Source organism: Homalodisca vitripennis, chromosome 2, assembly GCF_021130785.1.
Source record: "Homalodisca vitripennis isolate AUS2020 chromosome 2, UT_GWSS_2.1, whole genome shotgun sequence".
Classification (NCBI taxonomy): domain Eukaryota; kingdom Metazoa; phylum Arthropoda; class Insecta; order Hemiptera; family Cicadellidae; genus Homalodisca; species Homalodisca vitripennis.
Genome location: NC_060208.1, coordinates 102988074 through 103008052, shown reverse-complemented (window position 1 = coordinate 103008052; position 19979 = coordinate 102988074). Strand labels below are relative to the sequence as shown.

General features: G+C 33.7%; 1 protein-coding gene across 1 annotated transcript in view; it reads right to left on the bottom strand.

Moving 5' to 3' along the window:
- The window catches only part of LOC124354494, a 99031-nt gene that overhangs the window by 14819 nt on the left and 64233 nt on the right, over nt 1–19979 (bottom strand). The window lies entirely within an intron of this gene.

The window sequence follows — 19979 nt, the reverse complement described above, 5'->3', positions numbered from 1 at the left end:
AAGTTCTGACATAGTCATGCAAGATTATCTTGAGGAATCTTTCTGTGCATGTCCTTGAATCTACACAATAATGGTACAATCCTGGTCAGTTAAATGCAATGTTTTTGTAATACATAAGAATATATTAAAATACATTTTTCATGCCTTTAACTTAAAAATTCATTTACTGAATAACAACGATTCAAAATCAACCACTTCTAAAAGTTGGCCTTAAATACTTTCAAAAAAAGAAAAGACCAGTTTTGGCAATTTATTGTAAAATGTTATGCCTAAAATTAACTGTCTGTCCCTTTTACTAACCTACAATATAAAGTAAATCAATTTTTTAACATTCATTATGTAGAAATGAACTTCTTTTTTTTAATTTAAAAAATTTTAAAAATATTGCTTGTGTCAAAAATAAAAAGCTCCTAAACAGTTAAAATATTAAGACTTTGAAATAGGTCTACAATGCTAGAGGGGAATTAGTGAGTATTATAACAACGAGTGAGTACATTCTCTTCTGTAGGATTAAGAGAATGTAATACGTTTTGCTTGAATAGCCGTAAAAGTTATAAAGTATTATCATAAAAATATTACTTTATATTTTAAATTAATATTTTTATTACTTTATTATTACTTATATTAGATAAGTAGTTAGTAAAAAATATTATCATAAAGTTTTGGGTTGTTTAAAGAGTTAAAGTAACAGGAAATAACACTTTTAGTCACATCTTATTTAATAACACTTTACAGTTGTTAAATAATCTTAAATTTATATACAGGTACATGCATTTTTACTGGACAAAGTGTACTTTTATCTCAATATAAACACTGAGAAAGTGAAGTAATACCACTGAAGAAAACATTTATTCAGTGTATGTACCTAGAATGAAAACGGCTGATTAATAACAGTACTAAGAAATCGGCTATAAATTGAGGATGATCCAAAAGCATTACAGAGTTACTCGGATGTGTTTATTATTACATTCTGATCTAAGAAAACAGACACAGATATTCAACAAACTTGTCAATCTTAGTGGTTCAAGGAAGAGAAGTTATACAAGTCTTATTTGTAAACTTCCAATGATCTGAGTAACATTTAAATCTAGCTTTCATTGTTTCTTTTCATTTGGATTACTGCAACTTTTTAGAAATGAAAAACTTTTAAGTTTGTACAAAAAGAAAGTTTTACTTAATGTTTTTAATGTTTTACTGTAGTATACAAATTCAAATAAACATCAATACAATAATAAAAAATGAATTAATAGATTTTTCCATGTGAAACCAGAAAAAAATAGACTAGGATATGTTGGAGCACAATAGTATAAACTTATAATGGTGATGAGAAATTTAATCTTATTGTCTTAAATTTGTCTACTATAAAACCTTTAACAATTTTTTTCTTGATGGAGTTTAAAGAATAATCCAGAAAATGTCATGTTCAATTAATGGACTTTGATTACATGGATACATTGTACTTCAACATAGACTATAATGGTTTTAGAAAGTGACAGTAGATGCTGGTTGGGAAATCAAATTTTGAAGAGTTCATTGTGTCTATTTAAGTTTCAAATTGAAGTTCTACAGGTATAGTGTATTTAGAATAACTTAGAGAACAACTTTTCAGTTTAAACAAGTTAAAAGATCAAGTTCAAATACAGTCCTTTCACACGTCATAATTTCAGTAGTCAATTTCGATGATCTTCTGTATCTTTGTATTAGACAATTAAAATCCAATCAGGGCCGTGTTTTTATATATTTTACAAATTTAGTTTTTTATTTTAAAAAATTGCTATATGGGTCTATAAAGCTCGATTGTCTGCCAACTATCAAATTACTAATACAATAAAGTTGAAATTTCTTCATTACATTAATTTGTGGTTGACTCTACTGAAAGGAAATAGAATTATTGGCAGTGTTGGCAGTGGACAATAAAGCTAATAATATTGACAAGACAATGGTCATTATATTTGGTAATACTGACAGTGTACCAAAGTTCACAATGGTCAGGAATGAAGTACATAAAAACCATCTGATTAATTTAAAATATATATTTGGAACGTTAATGTTCTACAGAATTTGAAGTAATTTCAAAAGGAGTTTTAACCACTGAGCATAAACAGTACACAGTTTTAATTTAAATTTACTAATCACGAGTTTAGTCACATAGTAGAAGAGACTTGTAAGTAGACAAGAAAGGAGGGTTAGCGCTTTGAAAGTGAACTGGCAGAACAATCAACACTGGCTGCTGAGACTAAAAATAGCAGGTCTTCTATCTTCGTTAGTCTGTGTGACATTCCAAAGCCATTGTGTACAAACTGCCTTATCCACACCTGCTCTGGAATCAACATGAACTAAACCTTAAGGTACAAACTGTTTTCTGAGATGCAAAATAAAAAAAATTGAATAATTTTTTTAAGTCTCAAAACATGTAATGGGTTTTTTTTATGAATTATGTAAAGAGAATGACTATTAATATCTGATATGTTGTATTTTAAGGTATAATCTTAAAAAAATAATTAACATTGAGCAAGAAAAACAAGAGACTTCTAATGTTTAACTGTGTTTTATACTATTAATTTGGTTTTACATACTACATTTTTGTAGTATGTTGATATCTTGCATATCTAACAATATGGTGTACCCGTACTGCCAGAACAATGACAGCAGTAAACATTAACAAAACTGTCCAAGTACCATTTGGAGGACGATTTGAATGTGTGCCACACATACATACATACCAGAGGTTTGTCATGAATGAATGATGAAGTAAAAGTTTTAGGAATTACATTTTTAAGAAATTGTTCCAGACACCTCATGTGGACAGGAAACTGAGTTCCAGTCTCTATGCAATTAAAAACATCAAATTTTATTACGCATTGTTTGAATCCCACATGAGGTTTGGTTTAGAGGTATGGGGTTGAACCTCAGATGCTAATATTGAATGAGTCTTTTAACAATAAAAAGAAGGCACATAAAGTAGCTATGGTAGGAAGGGTTGATTCAATTTGAATGTCGAATTTAGCTCCAGTTCACCTGGAGTGAAAATGATTATTAGAGTGTCTGGTATTTGATGTTGTCCCAGACGACTCCTGGAATCTGGAGTCAAATTCGTCTAAAGAGATCCAAAGAAAGTCGGTGAAGGAGCTCAAACGAACCTTTACATTTTTTCTACATCAGAGACACCTATAGGTGACAGTCTCATTGTGTCTCCAGGTGCACAATGAAAGGATGATGAACGGGAACTAAATTCAACATTCAAATGGAATCAACCCTTCCTACCATAGCTAGGTTATGTATAAAACACTCAGTTGCTCCACCAAGCTTAGAGGTCAAATCAAAAACATTGTAGTGCACTCAATTGTATGCTTTAAGATTGCATCCCACCATGGACTAAAAACATGAAAACCATGAACAAAACTGTAAATGTTTGCTAATAAGTAAGGTAATCAAAATTGGGTAGTTTCCTTGATATTGTGATGTGGTATTTCTACAACTGTTTCAGTATTAAAAAGAGGAATGGACACTGACGCCTCAACAGCCATTCTTTTCCAGACTACAGACCTGCAAACAACAAGGCTTCAGTCAGACAAAATCTATTGTAAACAATTATTTTGAAATTTTGCATGAATTTAGAAAGGACTTTTCACTGTTTCCTTATACCAGAAGTAGATAGATGCTTTTTTTCTACCGATGTTGTTTTCTGACATCTACATATGTACATGAATATTTTCTTGGTCTGGGAAACAAGGCAAACTCATCTGCCATGTCTGAAATAATGAATATCACGTCTGAATTATGTCATTTGAACCAGGAATGGCACCTATACATGCAAAACCTGACCCAGTCACAATTTTGCTTTAATGTCTGATTCTCCTAATTAAGAAAATTGAAATAGTATATACCTGATAAACCATGCCTACCTCCATCTAAAAAATATCAGAGCCCAATAATATTAAGTCATGAGTGTTTTCATTAACAAGTCTACAAACTTTGATTTTGAATATTGTGTGTGAATGTGAAGATGTGGGTAACTGCTAGTTTTAAAATTAAAATTTACGACTTAAAATCTATTTACACACTAAAAATTAAAGCTTTTGAAGTCCGTAGATACATGCCAAGATATTATATTGCAAAAATCATTTCACATTTCAAATTGGCAGGCATTGTATATAATTTGAATTTGTAAAAATAACATCAAATTGATTTCTATTTTTATTTACAAAATCTGCTTTGCTAAGCTAAAGCGAAGCTAAGCCAGTAGTTTCATCCTAAGTGATCATTTATTACATTGAAAATCTGTAATTAATTCATTGACATCTACACCATTTCACATCACAACATCTTGTTAAATTTACAGCGGTGTAAATCTGTCCTGGAGTTGAAACAGAAGTTAATTGAGTAGTTAACAAAACAAAACATCTTTACAACCGAATCACGCAACACTCGACCGCGCAAGTGCCAAACCTTTCAGCTTCTCAAAGGATCTTGAAATAGTCTTGACAAATGATGTAGGCAAAAGATTCAAACATGTTTTAATTGCCGAGGATCTTCAGAGACTCTCCTCTACTGTTCAAAACTAATATGACATTTCAGTGGAAGATGATCAACTTGTTAGACCCTATCAACAGATGAAAGACAACCTGTTCTCCTTTGGTCTCGGTTCATTAGTGGAAACGTCAAAGTGAAAGTGAAACGTACAATATCAAGCCTTTTACAGGCCCTAGAGTATACTATGCCAGAGCTCTGGCCCTCTCTTCCCCTGTGATAACCCACAGCACAATAATCACCCATTAATAACAGTTGTACAACATTTATGATTTTTAATAATTCAATTAGAAGTATGGTAAAACTATATCTAAAATACAAATAATCAGTAATTATTTTATAAGTCCTCAAAATATAGTTTTATTTTATCTTCAAAATGCACAGTGTTATTCAGCTTTTTAACAAACATTTGGCCTACACACTTTCAATAAACTAGTTAAATTCAGGATAGTCATTTACAATAACTGTTTAGTAGTGATTGCTGGCAGTAAAATATAACAACTTATAACTAAAGCCTGAGTTTATATAAGTAACTAAACCATGGTTGGATTAACAGTGTTTTAAAATTACATATTGCAAAACTATGTCAAGTAAGGCAGTTCCAGGCAAAGGTGCCCCTCTGAACATGTGACTACACACTTTGAAACATACACACAGCAAATACTTCTTTAGAATGAAAATAAAAAAATTAAAGACAAATTTTAAACCTTACTAGCTTGAAATGCTTGAATTTTTACTACGCAATCCTGTATTATATAACCTGAGGAGTCCTTCATTCTCTTTGATAAAACTGATTAAAACAAGTTTAAGAATTTGTGCTGACAAAACAATTAAAATAGGTAAGAACTTAAGCAATGATGGTACTAATGTTTAACTCAGCTTTAACTCTTGGTACAATTATTTCTTGGTTGCTGCTCAGGTTTTACATCTTATTACATAAAGACTGTCGGTGTTACAATTATAACTGTTGCTACTGACAAGTCCATTCTGTCAGTTGATGAATTCACCCCTTTTACACTATTGATCATTAATTTTGTTTTAACTTACATACTTGTAAAATGTTAACATTTCAAGCTGAATTTTCTCAAATTTTCTAGCAAACAGCTTACAAGTTCTGTGATTTAACTAATCCCTACAATGAACAATCAGATGTTACAGTAAAGTTACTCTTGTAGCCACCTTTTCTGACCAGTCAAACTCAGCAAAGAGATGTTTTTAAGGGACATTTCAACAAAACTAATTGTAGTTTTACAAAATTTGTCCCCCTATTCCGCCTACACATTATTACCTATATGAGCTATTTTAATTCAGATAAAAATGTAACTTATATAGAAACTGGTAAAAAAAGAATAATTATGAGCACCATTCTGTGGGGATTGGTTCCTTTATAACAAACATGGTTTCTGCAGAGGTAAAGAATTAGCTAATTCCATTATTATTTGGAAGAGACGCTTTCACAGTCAAAAACACTTGGCCTCTATGGAATCCACCGTGAGATGACTAATTATATTTATAGAGGTGAATTTGTTTATAAACTACTTGATTCTCAGTCGTGTTTCTACTGAGGCTCTGTTTCATGGGTGTTAGAAGTTGAAAGGTTTGGCCAATTAATGCTGGAGCCAAAGAACTCAGGTGTGTTGGTGATTTGTTCATGTGATGACAGTTGGCTGAGTTATTGTCATGGTTTGTTCACTTTGTTATGTTTATTTGTGTCTCTTCAGGTTGCACTCTTTACAGTATCTTACTTCTGGCTAGCTAAAACTATTCTGTTATTGTAGTGTTTTGTGTGAATCTTCCAGAATCTTTTGACTGACACTTTCCAGACAACTTTTCATAATCAATCAACAATAAATTCTTCACAATTAATTAAAATACCAAAACCAGAATAGATCATAAATAAATTGTTGAAGGGTCATTTTTTAATCGCACGTAAATAATTATTGTATTCAGTTGACTCACTGCTTTGGATATTGAGGATATTGAAACTATTGTCCCTCTCAAATTAATGTTGTAGACAAATTATAATTAATAAATGTTATGTGAAATTATTTTAACTATGTCCTTTCTTCGTAATACAGCTTTTTAACATATTAATAAATTGATATAACTTCTTAAACTCTGTTTTTTACATGCTTATACATAAATTATTTCAGTTTATTATCAGGCTGGAAATGTTATTTTGTGATTTCAATAATTTTATTAAACAACTTAGCTCCTTTAGATTGTTTAAAATTTAATTAAATTTAATATATTGAGAACATTTTATTTGCTGAGATCATTGTTTTGTATAATTTATTTTTTCTAATAGATTTAACACATTTTCTAATTGTAAAAAGTCTTTAAAAATTGTACTTGGTTACATTTTTTACTAAATTATTACGTTTCCCGCATAACAGGTTCTATTAGCCAACTGTGTTTAAAGTTTCTGGTACTGTTTCATACATCCTCAGGTCTTGAAGACTGACAAACTGAAGTAATCCTATTATTATTGTCCATTAGATTCACAATTAATTCCATGTTTGTTTTTAAATTTTCCATCATAGCTGCTTTAAAGAACTAAATTTACGTTTTGTACGTTTTCTTAATTTTGATCACACATCGCCGTGAGTATGCTGCATGTATTTGCAAACAGCTAAGCGGTAGAACACAAATTACTGATCGCTAAATCTTATTATTGTCGTATTTTCTATAAAAAAAACATCAGATTGCGGACAGCCAAAGATCCAACGAAGGGAAGTTTTGGCCATGACACCGCTCCAGCGAGAATTACTTGCGGAGGGACTGCCCCTACCCTGCAACGGAAAAGGGTCTCAAGTACGCAAATTATCAATCGCTAAATGTGTTTTTTTGTCTTTTCTGTATGAAAACACGTAGATAGATAATTGAATTCGCAAATTGTCATAGTTTTGTAATAAAATTTTGCTTGGAGTTCCTATTCCTGTGTCTATTTATGTTTGTTCATCACAACATATCTGTTGCGTCTATGCATGGACGTCCGGTTCTCGGCTGTAAACAGATGTTAGCTAATTATTATTTATCTAGTAATTTGTGTAGTGGTAAAAATATGCATTCTATAAGAATATATACATTTTTATATCTTAAAATCTTTATTATGGCTAAGAGTAGTTTAAAATTTTTCGCTGGCTAGAATTGTTTCATAGGTAAATAAAGAAATAACAATTTTTTCTAGTTATATTCCATAGTTACTATTGAGATTAAAGATGAGTAACGAATCAGCTTTTAACATGAGAATTTAGGTAGGATAGAAAAAGCAGGCTTGCCTTTATTAGTCTGGAAGGATACTCCTCTTCTTCTTCATAGAATATGTTCTTTTTCATGTCTATGTCAAAGAAGAGGGATAACCTTCCAGTATGGATAAGGCAAGCCTGCTCTTCCTACTCTACCGTTTTTTAGTTACTATTTAGTTATTATTCATCATTCTTAGCTATTATCTATACAGAAATCTGTACCAAATTCCGAATCGAGACCACGTTTTTGTATCATTATCAGAATCATTTTTTTGTATTGGCCCATCACTAATAAAAATGATACATTTTTTAATTAGGCTATATTCTTATTGTTTAACAACAAATAATAGAGGAATCGAAATTGAATCTTTTGGAATCTGCCCACCACTATGAATAAGAATTGAGACACTGCACTAAGTGGAAGGTGAACCGAAACTAATCTCAACATTCTCATTGAATCAACACCTCCCATCATAGGGTACTTTTTATGTGCACATGATACTAATTTTAAGCACAAAATATATTTGTGTTTTAAAGTGAGGCTGTGGTTAAAACAGTTATAAATATTAAATTTTGACAGTTTTATAAAATTAAATTAAACTAACATAATAAAAGTCACTTTTAACATTGATTTCAGCCTATTCTTCACAAAACATTATGTAAATTGTTATGTAAGAATTATTTAAGAAAATATTGTAATCCTCCTTTTCCAGTCCAGTATTTTATTTACATCAAAACACACCTTTCTGAGTGAATATTAAAAGCCGCTATCTTAGAACAGCCTTGAGTTTTACCCCATAATAACAATGTTAAACTTCAAACACTCTCTTTTTTGGTTGTAGAATTAATGGAGATGTCTTCTTTCAAAGATATGGTTGTATCAATTCACTTTTCAGCACTTGTAAGGTTTATGTATTTTTATTATTTAAAGTAAATTGAAATACAAAATTGATATTTAAAAAATGAATAACCAATAAAAATATTAAACTAAATACAGGTTGAATGTGTAGTAATCAAATCTTTAAAAAGAGATGTCCTCCATAATTCTACGGCTAAAAATGCAGTTGTAAAAGTGTTTGAAGTTTAATGTTGTTCTTATAGAGCCAAAATCAAGATGGCCACCAGTACAGCTAGCTCTTAGTAAAATACTGACATAATAAAAGTTCAATATAAGGATCATCCAAAGACATAGCCAGCGAGGGAATCCATGGGGTCCGGACCCCCCAAATTTTCAATTACTTTTTTTAGTAAACAATTATTAATATTTAAATAATTCAGTATTACTAACATGTATACTGCCAATAGATCGTTCTGAACAAAGAAATGGGTCAAGAACTTTTTAAGGATCAAAATGGGGCCTTACTCCCTGTCCACTATGGAAAAATATAAGTTTTATGGACTCCCCCCAACAATTTTTCCTGGGTATGTTCTTGGTATCATCTACTACAGAGAACATAGCAGGGAGTTGTTATGTATTGTGTAAATTAAGTCAGGATTTGCTCTCTGATTTGTTTAATATTAAAAAACAACAAGTAGGAAATCCTTTGGGTTATTACCCAAGGGATAATGTTTATGGATATTAGTCTACTATTTAGTCTTAGAACATTACTGACTACAACATACTTCTGGGTGTCAAAGGCATTTACTCTAAGAAAATTTATAGAGTTATTTTTAAAACTTTTAGTACCTTCCAAACATGGATGTTTCAGTGGAAACTAAAATTTGTAATTGTATTATGTGTTTTTATGTACTTGTAACTTTGTGCATGATCAAGAATGAATGTTTTTAACTAGGTCTAACAATCATTCACCTCACTTATTGCTATAACTATTTTAACACATTGGCTATGGCAGCAGTCAAATCTTATTACTACCATTATGTCTGTCCTAATGTCAATACATGTCTCGTGCCATGCTGAAGGTGTTGAATGACTACCACTGTTGCCATAAGCTGCCGTAGTAATAATGTTATGTGGCCTGTCATCAATAACCTCTTATTCATTATGGCAACTATTGTATTCAAAGGAACCTGCAAAGTTATTATTAAAATGTTCTGGTAATGTTCAATGGAGATATTTTAAAACATGTTATATTTTTGTTACATTGATCTCACACTGTTTTTGAAACACATTTATAAATACTTGCATCATAAGTCAACATTCTACAATGATAAAAATGTGTTTACAAATGCATAATATAGTTGAAAACAATGTCTATTTAAGATTTAATTTTGCTTAACAGTGAAAAATTGAGGAAATTACATTAGTACATTTTACATGAGGGCGTAACTTATTGACATTTATGCAGATGCCTGTTAAAGTGCTTTACTGACAGTTTATTGACAAGACAAGCTTTTAACCAGTAGAAAGATACAAGAACATCGTTGCTCTCTTGTAAGAAATTTATTAATGTTATATAAACTTTTGCCAAACAATGTTTTTAAGTAATACCAGAATAAATGCTGCATATTGCATTATTTTCTTAAGCTAATATGGTAAATGAAGTTATTTTAGGAAAATCCCCATACTGACAATAAACAGCTGCTTTTTAGGTCACACCTAAGCTTAGGAGAGTAAAAGTGAAACGATACTAACCCCTATAACATTTTGGATGAACTATCTAAATTTTATATATTATTGAGTGAATAATTACAAAATGAATTTTCAAACAATTTCTCTGGAAATAAACCATCCTATCTAAATTATCTTCGATGAGTTTGGTAACCAATTTGTCTAAATACAAGAGAGAAACGGTAGGTTTACTTTACAAAAATAGCAGTTTTTGAGTAATTTTCTTAAGTTGATCAACTTTGCCTGGTTCTCTTAGAAGAGAAATATTGCAAACTTTTCAAACTTTTCATCTGTTTGATTTTAATATTCTTAAGGAAATATATAATGGATTTTTTTTTATTAAAATAATTAAGAATTAGTCTACATTCTTATAGGACTTGTAGTTATTATTGATCTTTTAAATTAGAAACAACTGTTGTTCAACAGGTAAAGAATTATTTGCAAAAGATTTTGAAGAGGAGCTACTCCTGTTTATGCTCCAACATGGTTTTTTTAATAACAGTTTTGAGAATCTATGCCACACTTCAACATTTTTTAGCTATGTGTGTATGAGAGAGAAACTATTTTCAATTCTCAGAAAAATATGGGTAAAATACGAATGATTGCTTGTGTAACCTTTTATTGTGAGGCTGTTAATGGACATTAGCCTACTATTTAGACTTAGAACACAACTGACTAAAATATACTTCTGGATGTCAAAGGCTTTAAATAGTCTAAGGATAGTCTTATGAACTCCCATAACTCCCCAGTCTCCACACTGTGTAACCTTTTGTTATGAGGCTATTAATGGACATTAGCCTACTATTTAGACTTAGAACATAACTGACTAAAATATACTTCTGGATGTCAAAGGCTTTAAATAGTCTGAGGATAGTCTTATTAGAACTTCCCAAGTCTCCACACTGTGTAACCTTTCTACCACCTGCAATGTTGCTTGTATCGGCTATACTGATTATTTAGAAATAAGACCTTTGATAAACTTAATCCATCCATCTCTTTACTACATTTAACTTTATTCAAGAATAGGAAATTTTAATATATCTAAACAATAAAGATTTCTACTTGTAGTATTAAGCCTAATAATATAGAACAAACCAATTAATAACACAGTTTAAATTAAGCTAAACTCCATAAATTATAACTCTTGATCCTTGTATGCCAATAAATTTCATTCTAAATAACATCGTTTATTAGATTTAATAAATTTAACAACCCATGCTTGTTGTTATTTTCTAAATGATCATGAATACATTACAGTTTTATTTAAGCACTTTTTCAATCTTTTTAAAGCATTCATTAATAAATAATTGTACTGTAAGTTATTTGTTGATTATTTTTCAATTTGTAGGCACACTACACATGTAACAAAATCAGATCCAAGAAAGCTTCTTTCACAAGTTCAACTTCATTTCAACAATCTACAGGAATTATTAGCCTATAACTAATAAAAACAATGGTAAAGTGGAATTAGCTCTGAATAAGTATGAATTTTAAAACAAACTATCAGAAGAGCATTACAGTAGAGGATTACTTGATCTTCAAAATCCTGTAAATTTAAAAATCCTTATATTTTGTTATTAACAGCTTATATTTCTAAAACAAAAAAGAAACTAAGTATATTTTATTATTTTGATACCTTCTGCCAATATTTAACAGCATGTTATGCTGACTTGTGTTCTTATTAAACTTTTGGAGTAGTTTTCTTAGGCTATTTAAGTTTGCTCAGTATTTAGGATATTACAAGATATTTGTGTTTACTTCACAAACTTCTACAAACATTTTTGATAAAACATATGTTTAAACCAAAGCTTTATCTAACTACTGATTGCATGAGTATGACAGGGTAATGCCAATAGATTATATTGTTGCCAAATGCCAACAAAAAAAAGATATTTACTCATAAACCTAATTAATGGTATTCAACTGTAATGGTATAAGTAATACAATTATTTGAAAAATTGTAATAACTCAAATCAATTCATGAAGATTTTGACAAATTTTGTATCATTAGTTTTGTAGTTACGTTGCATATCTTTTATTAACTCTCATCTGCCTGTAGAGTGTTGCTATCATGATGACTAAAGACAGTTTATACACCATACCAGGGCATCCTATATACCCTGGTTTGTTATTATATAGGTACCAGTAGAATAAATGTGGGTCAATTCACTGTTTTATATTGTAAGTTGAAAATGTTTGTCATTTAGAAACTATAAAAAATGATGGTTATACTTAAAGATACTCACTCACAATATCTGCACCACATTTCATTGTTGTAACTTCAACAGATTTTAAATAAAAGTATTTTGTGTAAAACACATATACAGACAAACATATAAAGCAGCGTTATTAAACATTATTGATGTTTTCAATGTTGATATCCTGAACCAATTTCTGAAATATTGGTCATCTGTTATGAGATACTCTGTATTTTCCTCAAAGAAATATAACCTTTATGAGCTCATGTAGAATTTATAAATGCCGTCTGAGACCAAAATTAAAACTGTGCTGGCTCCAATAACTAGTCTATAACAATGCACTATTGGCACCAATGATACACTACAGATGCTACAGTTGGCAGCAAGGACTGGCATCCTGACAACTTTCTCGGTGTGATGAGTGCCACATCTAACAGTCAATGTGATAGCATTGACTGACAACCATTTCATAATGGCAGCCGGATTGTTTACTTTGTAGTGAGGTGAGTGGGTTAAACAAGCAAGTAATTCAAGACAGGTTGAAGAGTTTGAGTCTACCGAGGACTTGAATGCTATCCAAAAGTTCTTTAGCAAAGGAAGATGCTTTTAAGATAAAATAGGATTGATTTTACAACTGCAAATTGATATTATGTACTACTTAACAGAGGTTGCCATTAAACCCTCTGGTAGTTTAATATGGTTACAGTGAAAACCAATGCTGAAGGACTATTTATTGGAATTCAAGATATTAGGGTTCACTTTCCAAACTGACATCGGATTGTGATATTTTTCTACAGCATTTTCAAATGTTTTAACATTTAACATGTTTCTTTTAGTCTACTTAGAAAGAATTTGCTCAGACATGAAGACAATCCATTGAATGGTCCATTTGACGATTGCTTAGATCAATATAACATTTGAAGTGTTACAGGGATCTTGATATCAATATTTATTCAATGTAACAACTGGTCAGATTTCAAATAAAGCCTGTTTCACACAGTAAAAGTTGGAAAATACTTATAATTAATACATTCAAATGACCAGAAGGATGATGTATATTTAATAAATAAAGGTGATTTAATATAATTGTTGAGATTTGTTACAAAAAGATTATTTTATGAGTAAATGTTTAAAATTAGAAATAATTCTTTTTAAAACAAAAAATATCTATATATTTAAAATAATAAATAGTTTGAATAGCTTTAATAAATATTATGTATTACAAGATATTTTGTAGAAGTCGAAAGCCCCAAATTTAGATAGATTAGCATTAGTAAACATGCATATTTGTATTTATTTGAGTATTAAAAACTGAGAATGCATTACATGTATTAATCTTTAACATAACATTTTCAATTAATCTTTACATGTAATTAAGAGTATGAATTCTCTGAATATTTTATTTTTTTTCTTAGATGGCACCTTATCTACAACGGCAACATAGACAATATTTACTTGACAATGATTATCTTAATAATAATCATATTGACAATTTGTTACATCAACAATAATTTTATTGATATTATAAAATGTAAAACAATATGTCAATGCATTAAGGGTACTTTAAATTTTGGACCCATTGCTCTTTTTATATTAAATAAAGTAAGTGTTTGTCCTTTATGAAATCGTACACTATTTGACCGATCATTATGAAAATTTGAATGTATATGTACTTTTCGACGGAGAAGGTTTATATGCTATACTCATTTATAAAACTCACCACGAGGTAGCGCTGCAAAATATAAAAGTTTTCAAAGCGCCAGCACATTATAAACTGCAATTACGAGACAGTTACGTATATTAATTTGCCAAAGACTATTTGAAGGCACTAAGTTAGAATATATGTTTGTCTTTATGATAAATATATATGGTTGAACTTAAAGCTTGACTGTTAGACCGCTTTATAATGAAATACGTGTATAATGGCTATATAATAAGCATAAACAGATTTTCTTGATCGTGACAACAAGGCAAACTCTACATCGGTGTTAGAAATATAATGCACTTGAACCAGAAGTGCAAATACATGGCCAAGCGTGCGAAGCCGCGGGAAACAGCTAGTTATACATAAGTTAGTAATAGCTACATAAAGCTCATGACTTAATCAATAAGGCCCAGTATATAAACTGCGACATAAGTCGTAATGAGATGTGACGTGAAAAAGTCATATGGCTAGAGTTGAGAGGGATTGTTTTATACTGTGGTCTGTGGCGCAAAAGCAGTCACAGTGGTGTCCCAGTCGTGTGACTGTGAGACAAGTTGAGAGGGATTGTTTTATATCGTGATCTGTGGTGTGATAGCAGTCACAGAGGTGTGACAAGTTGAGAGGGATTGTTTTATGTCGTGATCTATGGTGTGAGAGCAGTCACAAAGGTGTGACTGTGTGACAAGTTGAGAGGGATTGTTTTATGTCGTGGTCTATGGTGTGATAGCAGTCACAGAGGTGTGACAAGTTGAGAGGGATTGTTTTATGTTGTGGTCTATGGTGTGATAGCAGTCACAAAGGTGTGACTGTGTAACAAGTTGAGAGGGATTGTTTTATGTCGTGGTCTATGGTGTGATAGCAGTCACAGAGGTGTGACAAGTTGAGAGGGATTGTTTTATGTCGTGGTCTATGGTGTGATAGCAGTCACAGAGGTGTGACAAGTTGAGAGGGATTGTTTTATGTTGTGGTCTATGGTGTGATAGCAGTCACAAAGGTGTGACTATGTAACAAGTTGAGAGGGATTGTTTTATGTCGTGATCTATGGTGTGAGAGCAGTCACAAAGGTGTGACTGTGTGACAAGTTGAGAGGGATTGTTTTATGTCGTGGTCTATGGTGTGATAGCAGTCACAGAGGTGTGACAAGTTGAGAGGGATTGTTTTATGTTGTGGTCTATGGTGTGATAGCAGTCACAAAGGTGTGACTATGTAACAAGTTGAGAGGGATTGTTTTATGTCGTGATCTATGGTGTGAGAGCAGTCACAAAGGTGTGACTGTGTGACAAGTTGAGAGGGATTGTTTTATGTCGTGGTCTATGGTGTGATAGCAGTCACAGAGGTGTGACAAGTTGAGAGGGATTGTTTTATGTTGTGGTCTATGGTGTGATAGCAGTCACAAAGGTGAGACTGTGTAACAAGTTGAGAGGGATTGTTTTATGTTGTGGTCTATGGTGTGATAGCAGTCATAAAGGTGTGACTGTGTAACAAGTTGAGAGGGATTGTTTTATGTCGTGGTCTATGGTGTGATAGCAGTCACAGAGGTTTGACAAGTTGAGAGGGATTGTTTTATGTCGTGGTCTATGGTGTGATAGCAGTCACAGAGGTATGATAAGTTGAGAGGGATTGTTTTATGTCGTGGTCTATGGTGTGATAGCAGTCAAAAAGGTGTGACAAGTTGAGAGGGATTGTTTTATGTTGTGGTCTATGGTGTGATAGCAGTCATAAAGGTGAGACTGTGTAACAAGTTGAGAGGGATTGTTTTATGACGTGGTCTATGGTGTGATAGCAGTCACAGAGGTGTGACAAGTTGAGAGGGATTGTTTTATGTCGTGGTCTATGGTGTGATAGCAGTCACAGAGGTGTGACAAGTTGAGAGGGATTGTTTTATGTTGTGGTCTATGGTGTGATAGCAGTCACAGAGGTGTGATAAGTTGAGAGGGATTGTTTTATGTCAAGGTCTATGGTGTGATAGCAGTCACAGAGGTGTGACAAGATGAGAGGGATTGTTTTATGTTGTGGTCTATGGTGTGATAGCAGTCACAGAGGTGTGACTGTGTGACAAGTTGAGAGGGATTGTTTTATGTCGTGGTCTATGGTGTGATAGCAGTCAAAAAGGTGTGACAAGTTGAGAGGGATTGTTTTATGTTGTGGTCTATGGTGTGATAGCAGTCACAGAGGTGTGACTGTGTGACAAGTTGAGAGGGATTGTTTTATGTCATGGTCTATGGTGTAATAGCAGTCACAGAGGTGTGACTGTGTAACAAGATGAGAGAGATTGTTTTATGTCATGGTCTATGTTGTAATAGCAGTCACAGAGGTGTGACTGTGTAACAAGTTGAGAGGGATTGTTTTTATGTCATGGTCTATGGTGTGATAGCAGTCACAGAGGTGTGACAAGTTGAGAGGGATTGTTTTATGTCGTGGTCTATGGTGTGATAGCAGTCACAGAGGTGTGACAAGTTGAGAGGGATTGTTTTATGTTGTGGTCTATGGTGTGATAGCAGTCATAAAGGTGTGACTGTGTAACAAGTTGAGAGGGATTGTTTTATGACGTGGTCTATGGTGTGATAGCAGTCAAAAAGGTGTGACAAGTTGAGAGGGATTGTTTTATGTTGTGGTCTATGGTGTGATAGCAGTCACAGAGGTGTGACAAGTTGAGAGGGATTGTTTTATGTTGTGGTCTATGGTGTGATAGCAGTCACAAAGGTGAGACTGTGTAACAAGTTGAGAGGGATTGTTTTATGTCGTGGTCTATGGTGTGATAGCAGTCACAGAGGTGTGACAAGTTGAGAGGGATTGTTTTATGTTGTGGTCTATGGTGTGATAGCAGTCACAAAGGTGTGACTGTGTAACAAGTTGAGAGGGATTGTTTTATGTCGTGATCTATGGTGTGAGAGCAGTCACAAAGGTGTGACTGTGTGACAAGTTGAGAGGGATTGTTTTATGTCGTGGTCTATGGTGTGATAGCAGTCAAAAAGGTGTGACAAGTTGAGAGGGATTGTTTTATTTTGTGGTCTATGGTGTGATAGCAGTCACAAAGGTGAGACTGTGTAACAAGTTGAGAGGGATTGTTTTATGTCGTGGTCTATGGTGTGATAGCAGTCACAGAGGTGTGACCAGTTGAGAGGGAGGATTGTTTTATGTCGTGGTGTGATAGCATCAGAGTTGTGAGTTGTGGTCTATGGTGTGATAGCAGTCACAGAGGTGTGATAAGTTGAGAGGGATTGTTTTATGTCCAGGTCTATGGTGTGATAGCAGTCACAGAGGTGTGACTGTGTGACAAGTTGAGAGGGATTGTTTTATGTCGTGGTCTATGGTGTGATAGCAGTCAAAAAGGTGTGACAAGTTGAGAGGGATTGTTTTATGTTGTGGTCTATGGTGTGATAGCAGTCACAGAGGTGTGACTGTGTGACAAGTTGAGAGGGATTGTTTTATGTCATGGTCTATGGTGTAATAGCAGTCACAGAGGTGTGACTGTGTAACAAGATGAGAGAGATTGTTTTATGTCATGGTCTATGGTGTAATAGCAGTCACAGAGGTGTGACTGTGTAACAAGTTGAGAGGGATTGTTTTATGTCATGGTCTATGGTGTTATAGCAGTCATAAAGGTGTGACTGTGTAACAAGTTGAGAGGGATTGTTTTATGTCGTGGTCTTTGGTGTGATAGCAGTCACAGAGGTGTGACAAGTTGAGAGGGATTGTTTTATGTCGTGGTCTATGGTGTGATAGCAGTCACAGAGGTGTGATAAGTTGAGAGGGATTGTTTTATGTTGTGGTCTATGGTGTGATAGCAGTCACAAAGGTGAGACTGTGTAACAAGTTGAGAGGGATTGTTTTATGTCGTGGTCTATGGTGTGATAGCAGTCACAGAGGTGTGACAAGTTGAGAGGATTGTTTATGTGTTGTGGTGATATGTCAGTGTGTAAGTTGAGAGTGTGATAGCAGAGTGTGGTATGTGTGATAGCAGTCACAGAGGTGTGACAAGTTGAGAGGGATTGTTTTATGTTGTGGTCTATGGTGTGATAGCAGTCACAGAGGTGTGACAAGTTGAGAGGGATTGTTTTATGTTGTGGTCTATGGTGTGATAGCAGTCACAGAGGTGTGACTGTGTAACAAGTTGAGAGGGATTGTTTTATGTCGTGGGTCTATGGTGTGATAGCAGTCACAGAGGTGTGACAAGTTGAGAGGGATTGTTTTATGTCGTGGTCTATGGTGTGATAGCAGTCACAGAGGTGTGATAAGTTGAGAGGGATTGTTTTATGTCGTGGTCTATGGTGTGATAGCAGTCACAGAGGTGTGACAAGTTGAGAGGGATTGTTTTATGTTGTGGTCTCTGGTGTGATAGCAGTCACAGAGGTGTGATAAGTTGAGAGGGATTGTTTTATGTCAAGGTCTATGGTGTGATAGCAGTCACAGAGGTGTGACAAGTTGAGAGGGATTGTTTTATGTTGTGGTCTATGGTGTGATAGCAGTCATAAAGGTGTGACTGTGAACAAGTTGAGAGGGATTGTTTTATGTCAAGGTCTATGGTGTGATAGCAGTCACAGAGGTGTGACAAGTTGAGAGGGATTGTTTTATGTTGTGGTCTATGGTGTGATAGCAGTCATAAAGGTGTGACTGTGTAACAAGTTGAGAGGGATTGTTTTATGTCGTGGTCTATGGTGTGATAGCAGTCACAGAGGTGTGACAAGTTGTTGAGAGGGATTGTTTTATGTCGTGTGGTCTATGGTGTGATAGCAGTCACAGAGGTGTGATAAGTTGAGAGGGATTGTTTTATGTCGTGGTCTATGGTGTGATAGCAGTCACAGAGGTGTGACAAGTTGAGAGGGATTGTTTTATGTTGTGGTCTATGGTGTGATAGCAGTCACAAAGGTGAGACTGTGTAACAAGTTGAGAGGGATTGTTTTATGTCGTGGTCTATGGTGTGATAGCAGTCACAGAGGTGTGACAAGTTGAGAGGGATTGTTTTATGTCGTGGTCTATGGTGTGATAGCAGTCACAGAGGTGTGACAAGTTGAGAGGGATTGTTTTATGTTGTGGTCTATGGTGTGATAGCAGTCACAGAGGTGTGACAAGTTGAGAGGGATTGTTTTATGTTGTGGTCTATGGTGTGATAGCAGTCATAAAGGTGTGACTGTGTAACAAGTTGAGAGGGATTGTTTTATGTCGTGGTCTATGGTGTGATAGCAGTCACAGAGGTGTGACAAGTTGAGAGGGATTGTTTTATGTCGTGGTCTATGGTGTGATAGCAGTCACAGAGGTGTGATAAGTTGAGAGGGATTGTTTTATGTCGTGGTCTATGGTGTGATAGCAGTCACAGAGGTGTGACAAGTTGAGAGGGATTGTTTTATGTTGTGGTCTATGGTGTGATAGCAGTCACAGAGGTGTGACTGTGTGACAAGTTGAGAGGGATTGTTTTATGTCGTGGTCTATGGTGTGATAGCAGTCAAAAAGGTGTGACAAGTTGAGAGGGATTGTTTTATGTTGTGGTCTATGGTGTGATAGCAGTCACAGAGGTGTGACTGTGTGACAAGTTGAGAGGGATTGTTTTATGTCATGGTCTATGGTGTAATAGCAGTCACAGAGGTGTGACTGTGTAACAAGATGAGAGAGATTGTTTTATGTCATGGTCTATGGTGTAATAGCAGTCACAGAGGTGTGACTGTGTAACAAGTTGAGAGGGATTGTTTTATGTCATGGTCTATGGTGTGATAGCAGTCACAGAGTTGTCT